This window comes from Dermacentor andersoni, chromosome 8 (assembly GCF_023375885.2).
Source record: "Dermacentor andersoni chromosome 8, qqDerAnde1_hic_scaffold, whole genome shotgun sequence".
Classification (NCBI taxonomy): Eukaryota; Metazoa; Arthropoda; class Arachnida; order Ixodida; family Ixodidae; genus Dermacentor; species Dermacentor andersoni.
Genome location: NC_092821.1, coordinates 66,676,316 through 66,696,005, shown reverse-complemented (window position 1 = coordinate 66,696,005; position 19,690 = coordinate 66,676,316). Strand labels below are relative to the sequence as shown.

The following is a 19,690-nucleotide window of genomic DNA, read 5'->3' as shown; positions in this document are numbered from 1 at the left end:
TATTTTTTCTGATGTCCATGCTTTATTTAAAAGTAAATTGTAACTTACTTTGTGGGTGCCCCTTGTACGGCAACGCTACATGCCTGTACAGCATCACACAGAAATAACGGCCAGTTCTTCGATACACCATCCATTAGCGAATGCCTTGCACGTTGCATGTTACCGGAACTGAAAGATAAATCATAATATGCTGTTATTTTTTTCATACACTGTACGTTTAGTTCTTTTATGCATACAAGATGATTGCAAGCGAAAATGCAGCAAGACATCTACTTCACACCATGTCACATAGTCATACTTTATTATCTAATAAATGAGAAAAGATGCAGAAAGTGTGATTAACGAGAGTGGCAAATAGCAGCAAAGGTGAGCACAGATATATCTTGAAGATGATTGCCGCCGCTGCCAGAGCAGGCCAGCCTTCGTAGAGTTGCACTGGCTGCTCACAAAAGCTTGCTGTCACAGGCCACGCGTGAAGGTTCTTGTAGACACAGGCAAGCAATACCTGCACAGAAGAGGGAAAACAAGCGAGGGAGGAAATGGGAATGCCGAAATTGGGACTTCAATTAGCAATACGCGCTAAGAAGTTTGACTCACATTAAAACTAAATTTAAGCACTGCGTTCTCGTAAATTATGGGTATCTTCAGGTATCTGTGATGATGTTTAAAATTACTAGTATATTTTCTGTCATATAGTTATTAAATTGCAGAACAGAGTCAAAATCAGCCTTACAATTAATATAAGGTGTCTTGTGGCTAAAAAGGCACTTATCAACTTGTCAAACAAGTCTGAGAAGCTTCCTGCTAAATATAATCAGTTTAAAACAGTAATCCACTCTGGAGGTAAATGATGTACTAACTTAACTAAAAAGTTAAATAGCGTTTGATATTGTTAAACTAAAAGCAAGTTTGGCATGTTGCACTGCCTAGTTGTTTCCTTTTTTTTCAAACTTAAACATGATACAGTACAGAGTAAACAGGTAGCATGCAAAGGAGGACTGGTGATAAAGTAGTGTCCCAAGGCAACACTCCTAGGCTGGATCAATCACTTTTGTTGACATTTTCATGGGACTCTAATTGGCTTAAGGCAATTCCTCACAGAAAGGATGCATCAACTTGGATGATGCGTCATACAACATTGAAAGTATCTCATGATGTGATCAAGCGATAACATTGCCCACTGTCCTGGAAGTGTTAACATGCTGTTTGCGCGAGAAAGTGAAAAGTGATTCGTATAGGTAGCAAATTCATTAGTGCATCTATAGCCTCAGGTAATTCTGAGCATCTACGATGACCCGCAATTGAGAAGCCACTGCACACAAAAAGGTGCATTCAAGTAATGGTCCATGCTGAATAATTGCCCACCTAGTGAAAAGTCAAATGTGGCAGGCTAGTGGGCCTGGGCAAATGAATTGCTAAATTCTGATAACATCTTCAATGATATTATTGAAACAGGTGACAAAAAACAGCACAGGTAAAATTATAGTTATGACAAAATTTTAAAAGCACCTCTGCAAACTGCTGGAACCCTCAGCATCATGCCCGTTCTACACGCACATGAACTGTAGCGGCAAATTATACCTTTTACAGCACACATAAATCTTAAGTTAGAGTGCTTGCAGATACTGTACAGTAAATTCCTGTAAAAACTAAATTACACAGAAAGCATTTAGAATACAAAACTAATCACATACTGGCTTGAATACATTTGTGCATTAGGGAAGCAAGGTGTAATGTACACTGTTGTAGCAAATTTTTACTCATGTATTGAATACTCATATGACACAAAAGAGTTAATTTGTGAGTTCTTACATAGCAGTGACTACCTACAGGTAAATTTTGTAAGGCTTAGAAAAACTAATTATTAGAAGAACTGTGTATGCCCACAGGCACTGAGAAATTGGTCATAATAGTGGCAGCTTATAAGGGACCAGTGCAAAAAGATGCCCGTTTGTGAGACACCAACTAGCTATTTTACCACGAAGCGCTCCCTGGCCTTAACCCATATACAAAGCACTGGGGAAACTACAGAGAGTACAGTACATTGGCCTATACTGATCATGATGAGGTCCCGTCTTCCAGCTAGCGCCAAGGTACAAGAAGGATGTCCAGCCGTCTATGGAGTGAAAGGAACAAAATAAGAGAGCATCAAGTCAGTTGAAAGACAGATCTGCAATTACAAATGAGGTGACCCAGTCACAATCATTCATTAATAAATGCCAAGCAGTCGTGATTGCGCTCCCAGATGAAGCACCTACTAGGCTAAACGTTTTGCTGCTTATTTAGGACAAAACACAAGTGAAATTTGTACATCAGCAGACGATTGCATTTGGAATTGTATACATGAAGTAAACATTGCAGTTATATTTTTCTTGTGCCATAAAGTGGGAATGCTACAAGCTGCATAGTCACTGACACGTGCGCGCGCTCGCAACGCTATAATCCATGCAAGAACGAAAGGACACAAAATAGGGCGAGTTCAGTCTAGTTCAGCATTACAGCCTGCTCGTCGTCTTCGAATGCACTCACTTCGGTTGGTTCGTGCTACGTTAACCACAAAGACTAACAAGCAGGACAAAATTCTGACTTGTGTTGCGGAAGTCGTGGAGCGCGGTAGTGCTGAACACAAGCAGAACCCTCGTATAAAAGTAAAAATGACGAAAACCCGCAGGGCAGAAGAGCCCATCCATCAAGAATTGTCGCGGGTAACACCTAAAATATTCACATTGTTGACGAAAAACGAAGTGCAATTTATTTCACTTACAGGAAAAAGTGTTATCCGAACGTGCGACGTACAAAGACGCACCGTTACACGAAGGCGGCGAACGCAGATACCGCCATTGCGGCAGTAAGCCGTCTGCGAAAACACGCAATACAGCCGATGTCACGAAGCATTGATGCAGAACACACGGCAAACAGCATCAGCACAGCTAAATGACTCCAGTGAATATCCAGTATAAATGTACAGAACGGCTTAGAATGACGCACAACTAGCATAACAAACCCACGACCGAGATACAGTGAACTAACCAAGACATTGAGGGCGGCAGTCGCCATTTTTTCAAACTTCCTGTCTCCTAGTGTATCCAGCACGAAATGAGATGTCTGACAAATTTGGAGCTTGCCTATACTTGTCTGCCGCCGAAGTGATCGCAGCGCAGTGGCTCTGTGACAGCGTGTTGTCACTGAAACACCGGTGTTTCGCTCCTGCTAGCACTGCTGCTGTCAGTACCTGCGCGAGCATAGAACGGTTTCCAAGCGTAGTGTGCACGCCCCGTATGGAAAACAATAACACGCCCTTGATTGTTGAAGTTCTGGTGCGAAATTATTTAACATTGAAGCCAACTTATCATGTTGCTTCCAACGAGTTCGATTTGTCTGTGGCGTCTTTTATTCGCTAACGCCGACGGTAACCGCACTTTTAACACGTCATTTGGCATTTTATGCACTTTTAGACAAAAAGATCTAAAAAAGTTCTTGAGTTAGACGTTCTGAATGCGTTTATCAAAACATACTCTGGTGACACCAGTAGTGGGTTTTGCCGCAGATAGAATATATACTAGCATATTCCAAGTGATGAGGTTATGTTTAGAAGAAATTCTATTTTCAGTCTTATCATAGACCAAGACGTCTGTAGCCGCTTCAAGAAGTTTTTAAGAGGTTCTGTGTTTCGTGGGCGGAGTTATGCAATAAGAATAATCTATATTTAGACATCTTTTGGATGTCTGAATATCTCATTATGACTTTCGTAGGATGTTCTACGAACGTCAATTCACGTGCATGGGACGATGCCATGGACATTCAAGAATTATCCGCAGGCTTCTTACATATGACCAAGGGACGAGCGAATGTCCCGCTTCGGATCTCTGCTAGACATCTGCAGAACTTTGGTGGTCCAATGGGTCATAGCTTTGCGCGCCGAGTTCTCGCCGCTTAGACATGCGCACCCGTAACTTGAAAGCGATTTGCGCAAGTGGCAGAGTGAGGTGTTTGCTGTGAGCACCGTCAGCGCTGTATTCTCGCCGCTTCGTTGGCATTAAAGTGACAGGCAGCGCAACGACAAATTTGCTCGCTGCTGCGGGCGCTATCGCGAAACCGGTTTTGTAGTTGGGTACGCATACAAATGCTTATGCATTTAAAATTAACTTACCTGCACTGCCTAAACTCTGTGAATTCGGGCTGGGCTGAGCAGACTACATGCCCAGGGAAAGCCAGGGACGTAAGACCGAATACCTAGAAAGATCTAGGGCGTTTGCTGTGGTGCTTAGGCGAAAAAGTACCTAGAGACGTGTTTTTTGGGTGTTTACAACACTAGGGTCTCGAATCCAGGAACACTTATACCTTCAGGTAGCATGCGTAGGTTTATTGACCAGTTGCCTTCACCCAAAAAGATCACGTACTTGTGACACCTGCATCAGAAAGGATGCTCCACATCTGCCGCCAAGACTTGTAAGTGGTGGCACTGGCTAACACTCCTAGGGTTCTAGTAGCAAACATAAATACCCAAGAAAGTAGATTGGAAAATGGCGTCACGGTAGAGCATCGCAAGCGTAATGCGAAGACGGGGCATCGTTCCTCTCCTGCGGCAAGTTTTTTTCGTGCACTTTCATTTCCATTATTTCATTTTCTTTAATTTATTTATTAAGGACAAGTAATCTCCTTGTGTTGTCCTTCCAGTCAATGTTTGCTGGCTTCTTATAATAAGGCTGTTATTCACTCGTTTAGCGACTACGTCTGTTATACCCTCTCTCTGCTTCCTCTTCCCCTCCTCTCTACCATTCTATCTAGCTAGCCTCTAGACTTGCACGTTAGTAGAAAGGTAAGCGCAGCAGTTTCTGCAATGCCTTTGCGGGGGGTAACGGTTAATTACAGCTGTCAAGCTGCTAATGTGGCGACGCTCAGGGAGTTCCAGAGGGTATGTGCACAATTGACGCGATGCAAAGTCCAAGCAAGTTTCTCGCGTCGCCTGCTCTGCCGCGCTCTGAACCAATCCCCAACGAGGTGCCTGAGACAGCAACAGCAGCAGCAGTGGGAAAGTCGAAGGAAGAGGAAAAGGAAGCTTCGCCTTAAAACGGTTTATTTACATTATGTACACGGGCTCCAGGTACGGAAGCCCACTCCATGAAGAAGCACATTCAACGTCTGAGTTCACATCAGGAGACATAAGCCTCTCTGAATGAAAGGTCTGCGCTTTTTATCCCTTAGTCTTCCTTAGGCGACTAGACTAGAAAATATGACGACTGTATCGCGGTCAATCACAAACGTCGAATCGGTCGCCATATCCCGCCAGGATTTCACGCCATTCTGTCGAACTCTGACTTCAGTGGTATGAAATGTGTAAGCGTAGTGTAACCTAAGAATCCAAGGTCAGTGTTGTTCTGCGGTAGCAGTTGACTTGGGCCGCTTTCATCCATTAGTTCAGCTTGTCATGTTCAGGTGGTCTTGACCCATCACGGTCGGCGTCAAAGCTGCATTGACTTCGGGATAGGCGGATGAATGGGGTGGCTTGCCTCTCGTCAACGTTTAAGAAATGCTCTTCGCCGTATTGAGTTGTAACAGGAGCTTCAGTAGCGAGCGTTGACAGCGCCACAGCTGTTGCCCTCATTGCATTGACCCCTTCTAGTCTTCTAGTTCACTGCAGCAGTGGCACTAACCACTTCAGCCAGTTCGTTTCCTCGCTCGCAAGCAGTGCTCGTAACGCGGGAGGAAACGCCAGCCCATCTCGCCACCAGAAAGGGCTCCAACGTGTGGTCAACGCCACAGGACCTTCGGGTTGCCTTAAGATGTTGCAGAAAAGGTCCATTACCGACTTTTTTTTTCGAAAGCGAGCAAGCGGGCCAAACAGCAATGCGTTCACACCGAGCTTTCTGCTTCAACAATGGGAGATTCAGAGACGCGCCATGAACAAGAAAATCCTTCTCAGCGCTCCATTCTGACTCCTCTTGAAGAGACTGTGAACAGCACCACTTCCGACGACGCTTGTCCGTCCTCATCAGTGCAAATGGACTGTGTGCGACGAGCTTTCCCTATCGTGCGCAGCAAGGGATGAACCCGATTCCGCGACCGAATTCACCACCTCGGATGTGGATGTCGACCATGCAGGCCAGTTGGACATTTCGAAATTTAAGACAGTCACCCACACAGCCAATACTGAACCCATTTCCATCTAAGAAGTACGGTAAATTGAGTGTAATCACTCGGACTGGTAATGCCTATTTCCTTGGTGGGAGTGCAGAAAGCAGGCTGACGCAACTTTCTGTTACCCTTGCAGAATGTTTTCTACTGGTGCCAATGAGAAATTTGCATTTGTCAACGGTGGATACAGTAACTGGCAAAAAGCCCTAGAAAAAGATGCTGCTTTAGGAAGGCACGAAAACTCCCTCGCACATAAGTCTTGCCTGACACCGTGGCTTTCCTACAGGCAGATGAAGTCGGGAAGACGGAGCAAGTCATTTGCAACACATCTCAGCCACGCGTAATCCAGGGAGATGCAGGAAAATGGCCTCGATATAGCAAGAGTCGCAGATATATTGCGAGTCACTGCGGTTCAGGGAATTGCTCAGACAACCCACAATGAAAGTGCCACAAATGAAAACAAGGGAAACTTCGTTGAGCTCTTGAAATTGTTTGGCACATATGACGATATTGTGGGAAGGAACCTGGATGGTGGAGCAGTGAACGCGAGGTACGTTCATCATTTGATACAAGACCAGATCCTCAAAATTCTCAGTTACATCACACTACCAACCACAAAGAGATGAAAAGCTCCAAGTATACTGTGCACTTATTGTCGATGAAACTAATGACCGAAGCGAGACGGATAAATTATCAGTTGTAGTATAAGGTACTATGATAGTGGGACTGTCTTTGAGCGCTTTCTTGCATTCCGCAACGCTGAGCACTTGGATGCAAAGTCACTCCTGGGTTACGTAAGGGTAACGTTGAATCGCTGCGGCATAGATACTCGACTGTGCATTGCTCAAACATATGATGATGCGAGTGTCATGAGCGGTACCTCAAGGGGCGTCCAGGCGCTATTCAAGCAGGAATTTCCGCAGACAGTGTACGTCCACTGCATGAGCCACTGCCTTAATCTAGTCACCGTGGATGTATGCAAGGTGATAAAACCGGTGAGGGATTTTTTTATCTCTTTTAGAATGCCTCTATGTTTTCCCTAGTGGATCTGCAATTCACTCTCTGTACATAGACATGCAGAAAAGTTGTTTGCCAGTGATAGAGCTGCAGCGTCTCAGCGATACACGATGGGCCTGCCAGATAATGGCTTGCACATCGCCAATGAAAAGTTTTTTTGCTATCTTTGTATGTCTAGCCGAAGTCATCAGTACAAAGAGCACGCAGGCAACGGATGTTAGCGGTCTGCTTGGGCAAATGAAATTCTCGTTTCTCTTTTATTTAAGCCTATTTGCCAAGGTACTCGGCCACCTTAAGGTTCTTTAGGACCTATTGCAAAGTAGAGACTGCAATATTAGTCAGGCATGCCTCATGGCACGCACAGTTATTGACAAGTTCTACGAAATGACGAATTCGCAGAACGCTTTCGACAATGTCTGGGAGCAAAGCTGCAGTATTTCTGAGAACAGGGTGTGCCAAAGAAAAAAGCAGAGAATGACACGCATATAACAGTATGTATTGAGTGAAGGTCAGCCCATTGAAGAAAAGTCCACAGATTCAAAGGAAACAATCAGAGTCGGTGTTTTTCTAGCCATTTTGGATCACCTTACTGCAGAGCTGACTAGGCGGTTCACGGAGAATGATGATGTACTCTGCGAAGTTAGCCCTCTCCACCCACGGAGTGAGAATTTCACTGAGCACTATGCATGCCACATTGAAAGCGTTGAAGTTGAGTGCAAGCTGATAACGAAACTTCTTCAGCGCATCGAAGCCGAAGGGAAGTTCCAAGATAGAGACACTGCAGCAACTGGTGACTGTCTTATGAGAACATAAACTAGCCTTCCACGAACTGCACAACCTAGGTATTATCGCTGTGACAATACCGGCATCGTCATCTTGTGAGCGCATGTTGTGCCTTCGAAGATTGAAGACTTCGCAGCAAGAGGATGAATAACCGTCTGAGCGACCTAGCTTTGCTTGCGGTTGAGCGATCTCTTGCCAATAACATTCATCTTCAGCGTGTTGTTGACATATTTGATGGTGCGCACAGTAATCAACGTATACATCTGCACTAGTATGCTGGTATAATCATACACAATCGTATATTTGCGGCGTTTTCGTGAGAAATTTGTGCAGCGCGGGAGTAGCACCGGTACCCACACCGGTATCTGCAGAACACCCGCTTCACCATCGAATAAATCCCGGCTGTGTTTTGTCTGTACTGCCACAGCGCAGGCATTGGCAACTGTGTTTGTGACGAAACCTTCCTCTGTCCCTGTCATCACCTTGAAAGAGACAACACATAGGGTGCTGTCCGAGGCCACGTCGATGGCCTAGCTTGTGTGAACATTGTATAGTCTGAGAGCTCTTATTTGCGCTTGTGAAACCTGCTGTACTTGGTGACCAAATGTGACGCTGACTGAAATGCCTATTGCGTGCTCTATTTTTGCACTTCGGTCCTCTCTTCAATTTTTTTTATTCCTTTGCCACTACACCTTTTCTTCATTCTTTTTCCCATTTCCAGCATTTAGAATCACCGGCCGGTGCCACAATAGTGTATTCACTTTCTTTTTATCTAGCGCATCTTTACCAAAGCTGGAACTGATATCCACTTTGCTTAGCGGTTTTTGTCCTCTCTCCTGTTGTGAAATGTACTCGTTTGAAGCTATATTGCGATCTAGTTAACTGATGTTATTTTGTTGCTGCTGGGTACCTGTCTTTTTTTCTTTATTTAATACTGTTTTTGATGTCTGTACTGTACCATGTGTTATATAAATTTTCAGTTTCTTAAGCACTGCTGTGCAAATATGCCAAATCTTAATTTATATCTTACTGCGATGCTGGGATAGCTTATTCACACTGATGTGTTCAGAAGGCCTTCAGCCCAGTTAAAAACAGAGAAAACACAAAGCACAAGTTCCCCTCCCCTCCTCCCCCCCCCCTAGTAAAAAATCCTGGCGCTGCCTCTGGGCTACACCCGCTTTCACGACTACGTCTTTACACAGCCATGAATCCTGGTGGAATGTGACCGCCGCACACTCGAGGCGATCTTAAGAATCCACTCTCAAAGTACACTAAGTGTGCAGATAATGCGCCGGATACTCTAGAAATACCCACTTTGGATAACATACAAACCGGGAAACGATATCTTCATATAGCAGATGCCCTGTCTCGGTTTCCTTCGAAAGAAAAGGTGCCGGAAGAAGAGCAATTTCAAGTATACGTCATCTACGAGTCTCCAAAGAAAGACCACAGCAGATCAAGTGAAACAAACTGAGATGAGGATCTCTGTACCCTGAAGCTACATGCAAGTGTAAAAAGGCCAGAAGACAAAAAGTCCGTCGTGGAACAAATACGAGCCTACTGACCGTGTCGTGACGAGATCCATGTTGAAGACGATGTCCGCTTCCGATCCAACCGACTCACCTTTACCCGCAGCATGAGGAACCAAGTCCTAGACCTCCTGCAAGCGGCACATGAGGCACAGAAAAGATGAAGCAAAGTGCCAGAGACGTATGTCTTCGCACGGCATGTCAGCTATAGAGAAGGACTGGAAGCAAACGGAGCTTTCTAGTGGGCTGTCCTCTTCAGTGCTTCTGCTTCTGAATGCCGCTCGCGCTCGGAGCCTGTTCTCTGCGCAGACTCTCGCTGCTGCGCAGCTCCTAGCCTGGCCAAATAAACACCTTAACACAGCAAACATCAAATAGAAAGTAGAAAGGTGTGCGCACTGCAGACAACACAAATCCAGGAACCAACAGCTGCCCATGATGAGCCACGACATCCCCGAACTACCTTGGCCGACAGTTGGCATCAACTTTTTCCACCAAGCGGGAGAGGAGTTGAGCTTCGGCGCTTAAGCACACAGCGGCAGAAGCTGTCATTAAGTTCTACCAAGAGCTCTTCGGTATGCGTGGCGTTCCCTGGAAACGTCCGCGACAACGGACTGCCGTTTGACAGCCACAAGGTTGTGAATACATGGAGCTATGTGACACCATCCACAGTACATGGAGCTCACAATACCCCTGTTTAAACAGAATGGCACAGCGAGCCGTCCAAGAGGCGAAGAAACTTCTGAGCAAGACACTCTTACCACACGACAGAGTTCTATAGTGCCCTACTGTAGTGGAGAAACATGCCAAGAGACAAGCTCCTGCAGTTTCCAGTCCAGCGTCCGACGGGAAGGACAAGGACGCCGCTGCCTATGCAAACTACGCTTCTAGAGCCTGAAACATAGCCACCCTCGCAGGTGACTGAAAGACGAGATACGCCAGCGCCAACAGACATACTATGACCTGGTGTAAGAGACCTAGAGAGTCTGCACCCTGGGACCGTGGTCGCAGTTTGCGACAGCTGAACCTCCGAGTGGTCCCCAGCGGTCGTGGTCACAAAATACCCTACACTCAGGTCGCACATCGTGGCAAACGAACATGGTCAAGAGAATTTGTGGCAACAGAGAGCGTCTCTGCTTCCACAGCCCCACACCAACAGCAGCGATGATGCCACAGCCTACAGGACCCCAACAACAGGCACAAAGGTGAAGCTCAAGACAGCACTGAAAGCCACGTGTGGGGAAACGGCGCCGTGGTAGCTCAATTGGTCGCACGTGCAATGCGAAGGTTGTGGGATCGTTCCCCACCTGCAGCAAGTTGTTTTTTCATCCACATTCATTTCCATTAATTTGTCGTTTCTTTATTTTATTTATTAAGCACAGGTAATTTCCCCTATGTTGTCCTTGGTCTCAGCGTTGGCTTCTTATGATATGACTAATAAAAATCAGGCCCCTCGGTTAACCCCGTTTGTTCTTGTTTATAACATAACGAGGGTCTCGAATCCGGCAACATTGACGCCTTCAGGTAGCATGCGTGGGTTTATTGACCGGTTGTCTTCACCCAAAAAGATCATGTTCTCGTGACGCCTGTGGCAGAAAGGATGTTACACATCCGCCGCCAAGGTTTATGAGTGGTGGCGCTGGCTAACACACCCAGGGTTCTTCTAGGAAACATAAATACCCAAGAAAGTGGATGGGGAAACGGCGCCGCAGCAGCTCAATAGGTAGAGCATCGCACGCGTAATGCGAAGGTTGTGGGATCGTTCCCCGCCTGAGGCAAGTTCTTTTTTCATCCACTTTCATTTCCAATAATTCATTGTTTCAGTTAAGTTTTGTTCTTTTCTCCTTGAAGTCGACCAAAGTCTCTTCAAGGTGATTATCGGCGTTGATGAAGCAGGAGGCAGGTTGGAGGTAACAAAACTTGAAGATATATTGCAATGAAAATATTTACACAGTCAAATACAGAGTTAGCAAAAGAACACTGATGCAAAACACACAAGTAAACAGCGCCTTACTCTTCTACTTTTCTCAAGTTAGAGCCTAGGACAACTGTCACTAGATCGACCAACCGAGCTTCTCACTGTTCTACCACTAAGTGGTTACGGCCAAGACTAGTATTGCATCGTACGGAGTCTTACTGTTCTATCAGGTTTAGTGATTACAGCCTAGACTGAGGAACAAGCACCTCGTCTCGATTGTTATAGGTGAAAGAGACAAAGAAAATGGGCGGTAGGGCCGTTAGCCCATCCCACAGAAGCAGTTGCCAATGAGAGTTGAAAGTCTGCTTAAGCCACAACCCAAAGGGATGGCCTTATACCCGTGTCACACGGGCGTTTGGAAGGCCTTCCAACCGATAGTCAGTTGAGTCAAAGGTCAAGTTCGAGCTGCTACACGGGCGGTTTCGAAGGCCGCCGAGTCAATAGTCTATCGAGTCAACGGAGCACCCTACAACTCTATCGAAATCTCGATGGCCTTTGAGCAACGGAAGCGGAAACAGCGCGAACATGCCCTCTCGTACACAGTGTGATCGTACTCACAGTTAGAAAGAACAAATCAAACCAGATGCTCTAAAAATACTATATATGAGTGTTATTCATTATTCAATAAAGTGTTTTTGCCACTTGACATGTAGCGAACACACACCAAAACGGCAGCCGCATCGAGCGGCGCAAACGTTGCCGCAGTTTCGCTACTCAGCAACTTAAAAACTAAACATATATGTATGGCAATGTATAAACAAATTTTTTAAAATGTATAAACAAACATAAAAGAAATGATAGTGCTTTTAAATGGTTTTAATGTTGTTTGACTTTTCGTGACATGAAAACGAAAATAAGGATTCGCAGCGCCACACAATTTTGCGAGAAACGCCTGAACCACTCAACGACCTTTCAAAAGTGCCGTGTAGCAGCGCGACAACTCCTTTGAGTCGATAGAGTTGTGGCGTTTCAAAGGCCGTTGACTGGAAGGCCTTCCAAATGTGCCCGTGTGACACAGGTATTACTCTCAAAAGTAAATGCATTAGAAAACAACCCTGTTTTCCTTCTTCCCACAACTTCGTTTCCCTCTCTTATTTCCACATGGTCAGTGACGGCCTCGGCAAACACGCCAGGTACGCACGATTTATTGAGGCCATCTCGCACCTCAGCGGCGTTTCTAGCCAGCAGGGGGCTCGGGCGCTAGTGTCACAACACCTCGTACCGCAGTCCCCCTCAAGGTTTTTCCTCGTAGAAAAATAATGACCGCTGACGGCATCCGGACTCGGTGTTCTTAAACGAAGTTCTCCGAACGCGGCCTCCGCATGCGCACCGCGCCTCTCTTTACGGCGCCCACTGCAAGTTGTAACTCGACTCCAAGCGGGCTCTCCTCAGCGCTCAAAACAAGATGCACGTGGCCGCCGCCCGGATGCGTAGGGGCGTGAACCCCCGCTCCGTACGCGCAACACGTGGTCAACATTGCTAGGCGCCCTTAAACCTCGGCTGCGTCTCTAACCAGCAGGGGACTCAGGAGCCGGCGCCACAACGTCGCGTATACCACCGTCCCACTCGAGGTTTGTCTGCGTGGGCCTATTATGACCATCGGCGGAATGTCAACACAGCGCGCGTAAGAGCACGTTCTCCGAATCCGTTTTCCGCATCCGCACCGCATCCCCCCGGCGCGAGCCGCGGCTCGGCACCCGACACCACGCGGGCCGTCCGACCCCTCATAAACAGAAACGGTTGCTGCCCGACGCGCTGGGGGGTGGACGCCGCCCTATTCACAATACACATGGGCAACTCGCGGCACTGCAAAAGTATATACAAAACAACCATGCAGCCCTACACCGTCCATTCTGCATGCTCGAGAGATGAGCGGCCTAACACGTTCCCCCTAAAGAGTATACTGGGCTGATTTTCGCTCAGTGATACGATAAATCACTGCCGCGATTACGTAATGAACTTTCTAACCACACCCTGGCCTAATTACATCACAACAACAAACACCTTGAAAGAACATAGCAAGGAAAGAGGAAAAAGAAATACACAATACATGTCATCAAACAATTGAGCACATGATTGCAGTTCCAAGCTATATATATAGTGTCTCTGTCTTGAATCGGCACTCACAAAGTCCGCAATATACACCGCCAGGTGAGCAGGAACATTCACGCCCATCCAGTTAGCATGGCACTATAGTATTACGCTGGCTTCCATGAGCTGTGAAGCCTGGACAAAGCATCCGCGTTACCATTACAGACACCCTTCCGATGTCGCAGTGACACGTGATATCGCTGTAGAGCCAGCGCCCATCTTGTCAATTTTGCCCCGTGTGGAGTCGAAGTTGTAAGGTACGACGATGGATTGTGGTCGGAAACAACGTTTATCATGGCACCAAAAAGCCAGTAGTGAAACTTCTTTAAGGCCCATATAATAGCAAACGCTTCCCTCTCAATTGTCGACCATCGCGTGTGAATCGGCGTGAAGCGGTGGCTGGCAAAGGCAATAGGCCTCTCCTTTCCCTCGGCTGTCATTTGCGCTACATAAGCGCCCGCCGCCGTAGCTGATGCGTCTGTGAAAAGTCAGTAGGGCTCAGATGGGTCCAGAGTGCTGAGCGCCACGGCCTCGCACAGGGACTGTTTCAGTGTCTCAAATGCATTCTGAGCTTCCTCCGGCCACGGTATGCTATTGGGTACCGCTTTCTTTGTTAACCGCGTAAGCGGGTTCGCCACCTCTGCATAGTCTATGACGTACTCGCGATAGTAGCCGCACAGTACACAGTACTAGCAGGCTGCGTAGCTCCTTTTTAGTGCGTGGTGGCACCAGATTCTTAATTGCAGCTATATTCTGTGGATGTGGTGCGTGTGTCCCTGAACCGACAATATGACTGAGGTAATGAATATGGGATTGTGCAACCTGACACTTTTCCGGACTGGCTTTCTGCCCAGCCTTTTCTAGGACCTGAAGGATAATGTCGAGATGCTTTAAGTGCTCCTTCCACGTGCTAGAGAAAATGGCAATATCATCTAGGTATGCCGTGGCGTATGTCTGATGTTGCGATAAGAGCTTGTTCACCATTCTCTGAAAGTTCGCGGCTGAATTTTTTAGCCCGAACGGCATCACCTTCCAAGCATATTGACCTTCATGCGTTACAAACGCGGTGAAATTCTGACTCTTCTCTTCCATCGGCACCAGTACCCGCGCCTAAGGTCTATCACCGTAATGAACTGTGCTCTTCCCACTCTGAAAATCAATTCTTGAGGATTCATAATAGGGAACGCATCCACTTTGGTGACGGCATTTAGCGCGCGGTAATCTACACACATGCGGATTGTCCCATCCTTTTTCCCTACGCATACTACCGGATGCGCAAATTCGCTTTCAGTAGGATAGATCAGTTTTCAAGCCAAAAGTTCACCAATTTGCCGGCTGACCTCTTTCTTTAATAGCTCAGGTATCCGATAAGGGAACGTCTTCCTTGGCTGGTGCCCTGGTTCTAATTCTATCCTATGTTGATCCACATTTGCCATACCCGGAATGCCGTCAAAGAGTGCGCGATGCCTTTGAAATACAGCCTCTATTTCCATCTGGGAATCAGCATCAAGATGAGCAACCTTTTCGCTTGTCACCGCCCACTCTTCGCGCCTTATAGTTGTAGGTTGCGGAGCATATTCCACCTCCCCAAAGTCATGGTCTTGATCAAAAATGACCCCAATATGGCTGACTCTTGCATAGTATGGTCGAATGTAGTTGGCGTGAACACTTTTCACTTTACCCTCTACTGTTTCAACCCGATAAGAATGGCGTCGCTCACATCCGACCACTGCGAACGGGCCCAGCCACTTAGGTGTCATCTTACCATTCCGATCGTTGTCGAATACCAGCACTTTGTCGCCAAGCTTAAAAGCTTTGTGTCTGGTGCTGCGATTATACGCACCAGCATAGCTGTCCTGACGTGTTGCACTAGTTAGCTCAGCAATATTAGCAGCGATCTCGAGTTGCTCCCGAAGTTGCTGTAAATACTTAGCGGGGTTCTCTCTTAAAGTTGCAGGTACCGTCAGTTCTCCCATCCACGTCCGCTGTAGTATTAGAAGCGGTCCCGTGGGGTTTCTTCCACACAACAGACGGAACGGAGCCACTCCGGTAACCTCATGGGGAACTTCCCGATAAGCCCATAATACAAGCGGGATCAATTTGTCCCAATTCTTCGAGTCTCTTTGAATGACATGAAACAACATGTTTTTCAATACCCTGTTCCATCTTTCTACAACTCCGTTGCTCTCTGGGTGTTCTGGGGTTGAGAATCTTGGTGCACAACCTACTTTCTCGAGCATCGACTGTGTGAGCTGTGATTTGAAATTAGTGCCCTGGTCGGAACAGATCATTTCCGGAACGCCAGAGCGACTGAAAATTTCAATCAACGCGTCGCAAGTCGCCTTAGCTGTCAAAGAGCGCAGTGGGACAACCTCTGGCCACCTTGTGCAAGTGTCCATCAAGCATTGCGCGTACCTATGGCCTCTCGCTGACGCTGTGTCTAAGGGTCCAATGATGTCCACGTTGACAATTTGAAAAGGGTGCTCTGGCCTAGTGAGAGGAGTTATAGGTACTCGGTCCGTGCGACGCCTGTCAGGGCGAATTTGACAATCATGGCATGAGCGACAATGTTCTAATACCTCCTTCTCCATGCCAGGCCAAAAAAAAAATTATACCTAATGCGTGCTTTAGTTTTCTTTGGGCCTAGGTGCCCTCCGCATAGTGACTCGTGAGCTAAATGCATCACCTCACTGCGCGTGTCTTTCGGAACAACTAATTGTCTCACTCGGGTGCCTACTATTGAGTCCCAGGGGTACAAGAGTCCATGAGAGACGAACATGCCGGATTTCCCACTCCGAGCATCTTCCCACCCTTTCTTTAAGGTAGCGTCAGCTAGCTGCAATCTGCGGAACTCTTCTCTCTGGCTTATTGACGCACCCCTCTCTTCATCAGTTAGCTCAACTTCTCCAGAAACACCTTCCTCCTCCAAAGTAACGTTGCAGGCCACTACCTCGGCTTTCTCATTTGATCGCTCTATCCTCTGAGCAGGCTCGGCCGGTGCTACAATGGATTCCAGAGAGCTGCTGGCCTTCAACAAATGTCCCCAATCTTCCTTGGTCAACAAACAATCGGTGCCCTCGACAAGCTCATTTGTCAACGCGCAGAGTAGGTCAACGTTCTGAGGTTCCGCCGCCATTTGCGGGCTATTTAACTTTACCGGCAACGTTGCTACCTTTGCCTCAATAGTTTTACCAAATGCAGACACCAATCGTATCGTGCCTGAAGGCTCCACAATACTTTGCGGAAGCAGACTCTCGCGTATGACAGTTATTTCACTCCCCGTATCTAGAATCGCATCCGTGGATACGTCTCCGCATGAGATAGGGATCAACTGCAGGTTAGTCATGCCTTCACCTTTGTTTTTCAAGGCCTCTACCTTTGCAGTAAGGACTCCATCAGGTATCTCACTTCCCGTCTCGTGGGCTATCGCCACCCTTTGTGCCCTCTGCCTTGGCTCGGTAGCCTTCATTGGCTGATTTTCCTTGTCACTAGACTTCGGGCAATCCTTAGCGAAATGGCCCGAGTTGTGACATACGTGGCACTTGAGGGCACTTTTCGCTACTCGCGTCGGCTTTTGCCCCATCTCTGCCGCTGATGATTTTGAGGCGTATCCCTTGCCTTTAGCTTGTTCCAAAGTTTGTAGTACTTTGGCGATCTCAGGTGGCTTAAGCCATCCCTCGTCTTCTCGTAGCCTCACGTATTCAAGACCCTCTATACTAAGGCCCGCTTTTATACGATCCGCAACCATGAGTTGTGCCATAACTTCTACAGTGTCGGCTCCTCTTACTTGAAGGTAGTAGGAGAAATACGTTTTCACTCACGACGCCACGTCTTCTCCTTCCGCTTCATTGCTCTCTCAAACTTCTGCAGATACTCCGCCGGAGAAAGCGTCAGTTCCATCAACACTGCCTCTTTAACTGACTCGTAATCTGTACTCTCTTCCTCATTGAGGTTACGCAGTAGGTAGCGAACGCGCTCAGTTAGAGCTGGCATGACTAAATGCACGCGACTCTCATACGGTACCCCGTAAGTAGCAAAAAGTCTTTTTACCTCCTCAAACCATAAGGGTACATCCGCGTCACACGGCAGGCGGAACCCTTTCAGCACTTTTGCGCATTGCTCGACGGAGTCGAAGCCCATTCGCCTCCGATCGCCCCGCTCCGACCCAGTGCTGGACAACGTGCCATTGAGACGTTCAGCATTCGTCCTTGCCAGCAAAAGCCTTTCGTACTCAATCTGAAGTTGTATACAAGCAGTCTGAGCATTGAGTTTTTGAATTTCAAGTTCAAGCGTTCTTGTATCATTCGGAATTTGCAAAGGCTGAGATGCCTGCTGCGACAATTCTTGGCTCTGACTGGGTGCTCTCACTTCATTTGATTTATCGGAATTTAGCATATCGTCATTTGATAATTCCTGATTCCCAACCATTTCCGCCACAGTCGCACCCTCAACTCCATTAGACTCCATTGTCTCTGCGCCCCCGCGTGTCCTCACGATGTGATCTACACATCAACTGCCATGCCAACTTGAGAAAGACGCAAGAAATCCTGCTCACCCTTTGCTGAATGCACTGTCATTTCCGGATCTCCTCGAAGGTGCAGGAGGTGGTCGTTGAATGACTTGATCTTCTCACCACTGGTCCAGTATTTGATATTGTAGAGCTCGCCGATCCTGTCGGCTGCGCCAGTTAAGTTTTGTACTTTTCTTCTTGAAGTCGACCACAGTCTCTTCAAGGTGATTATCGGCGTTGATGAAGCAGGAGGCAGGTTGGAGGTAACAAAACTTGAAGATATATTGCAACGAAAATATTTACACAGTCAAATACAGAGTCAGCAAAAGAACACTGATGCAAAACACACAAGTAAACAGCGCCTTACTCTTCTACTTTTCTCAAGTTAGAGCCTAGGACAACTGTCACTACATACGACCAACCGAGTCTCACTGTTCTACCACTAAGTGGTTACGGCCCAGACTAGTATTGCATCGTACGGAGTCTTACTGTTCTATCAGGTTTAGTGATTACAGCCTAGACTGAGGAACAAGCACCTCGTCTCGATTGTTATAGGTGAAAGAGACAAAGAAAATGGGCGGTAGGGCCGTTAGCCCATCCCACGGAAGCAGTTGCCAATGAGAGTTGAAAGTCTGCTTAAGCCACAACCCAAAGGGATGGCCTTACTCTCAAAAGTAAATGCATTGGAAAACAACCGTTTTCCTTCTTTCCACAACTTCGTTTCCCTCTCTCATTTCCACATGGTCAGTGATGGCCTCGGCAAACACGCCAGGCACGCACGATTTATTGAGGCCATCTCGCACCTCAGCGGCGTTTCTAGCCAGCAGGGGGCTCGGGCGCTAGTGTCACAACACCTCGTACCGCAGTCCCCCTCAAGGTTTTTCCTCGTAGAAAAATAATGACCGCTGACGGCATCCGGACTCGGTGTTCTTAAACGAAGTTCTCCGAACGCGGCCTCCGCATGCGCACCGCGCCTCTCTTTACGGCGCGCACTGCAAGTTGTAACTCGACTCCAAGCGGGCTCTCCTCAGCGCTCAAAACAAGATGCACGTGGCCGCCGCCCGGATGCGTAGGGGCGTGGACCCCCGCTCCGTACGCGCAACACGTGGTCAACATTGCTAGGCGCCCCTAAACCTCGGCTGCGTCTCTAACCAGCAGGGGACTCAGGAGCCGGCGCCACAACGTCGCGTGTACCACCGTCCCACTCGAGGTTTGTCTGCGTGGGCCTATTATGACCATCGGCGGAATGTCAACACAGCGCGCGTAAGAGCACGTTCTCCGAATCCGTTTTCCGCATCCGCACCGCGTCCCCCCGGCGCGAGCCGCGGCTCGTCACCCGACACCACGCGGGCTGTCCGACCCCTCAAAAACAGAAACGGTTGCTGCCCGACGCGCTGGGGGGTGGACGCCCCCTATTCACAAAACACATGAGCAACTCGCGGCACTGCAAAAGTATATGCAAAACAACCATGCAGCCCTACACCGTTCATTTTGCATGCTCGAGAGATGAGCGGCCTAACAGTTTCTTTAATTCATTTATCAAGCGCAAGTGATTTTCTTTATGTTGTCCTTGGTGTCAGTGTATGTTGGCTTCATATGATATGACTCAAAAATCGGGCCCTTCGGTTAACCCCCTTTCTTCGACGCTAC

At 47.5% G+C, this 19,690-nt stretch overlaps 1 long non-coding RNA gene and 1 pseudogene across 2 annotated transcripts; one reads left to right on the top strand and one right to left on the bottom strand.

Annotated features, from left to right (window-relative positions):
* Positions 1 to 284: 284 nt before the first annotated feature.
* On the bottom strand, positions 285 to 19,690 carry LOC129383643 (uncharacterized). 2 transcript variants are annotated; one of them, XR_011896023.1, is made up of 3 exons: positions 18,086 to 19,690; positions 2,044 to 2,116; positions 285 to 505 (listed from the first exon to the last, which is right to left on the bottom strand). It is a non-coding gene; the product is annotated as an uncharacterized lncRNA (long non-coding RNA). The 2 variants fall into 2 exon arrangements; XR_008611500.2 differs by lacking the exon at positions 18,086 to 19,690 and having other exon boundaries at positions 2,044 to 2,738.
* Positions 6,489 to 8,384, top strand: LOC126526592 (uncharacterized; annotated as a pseudogene).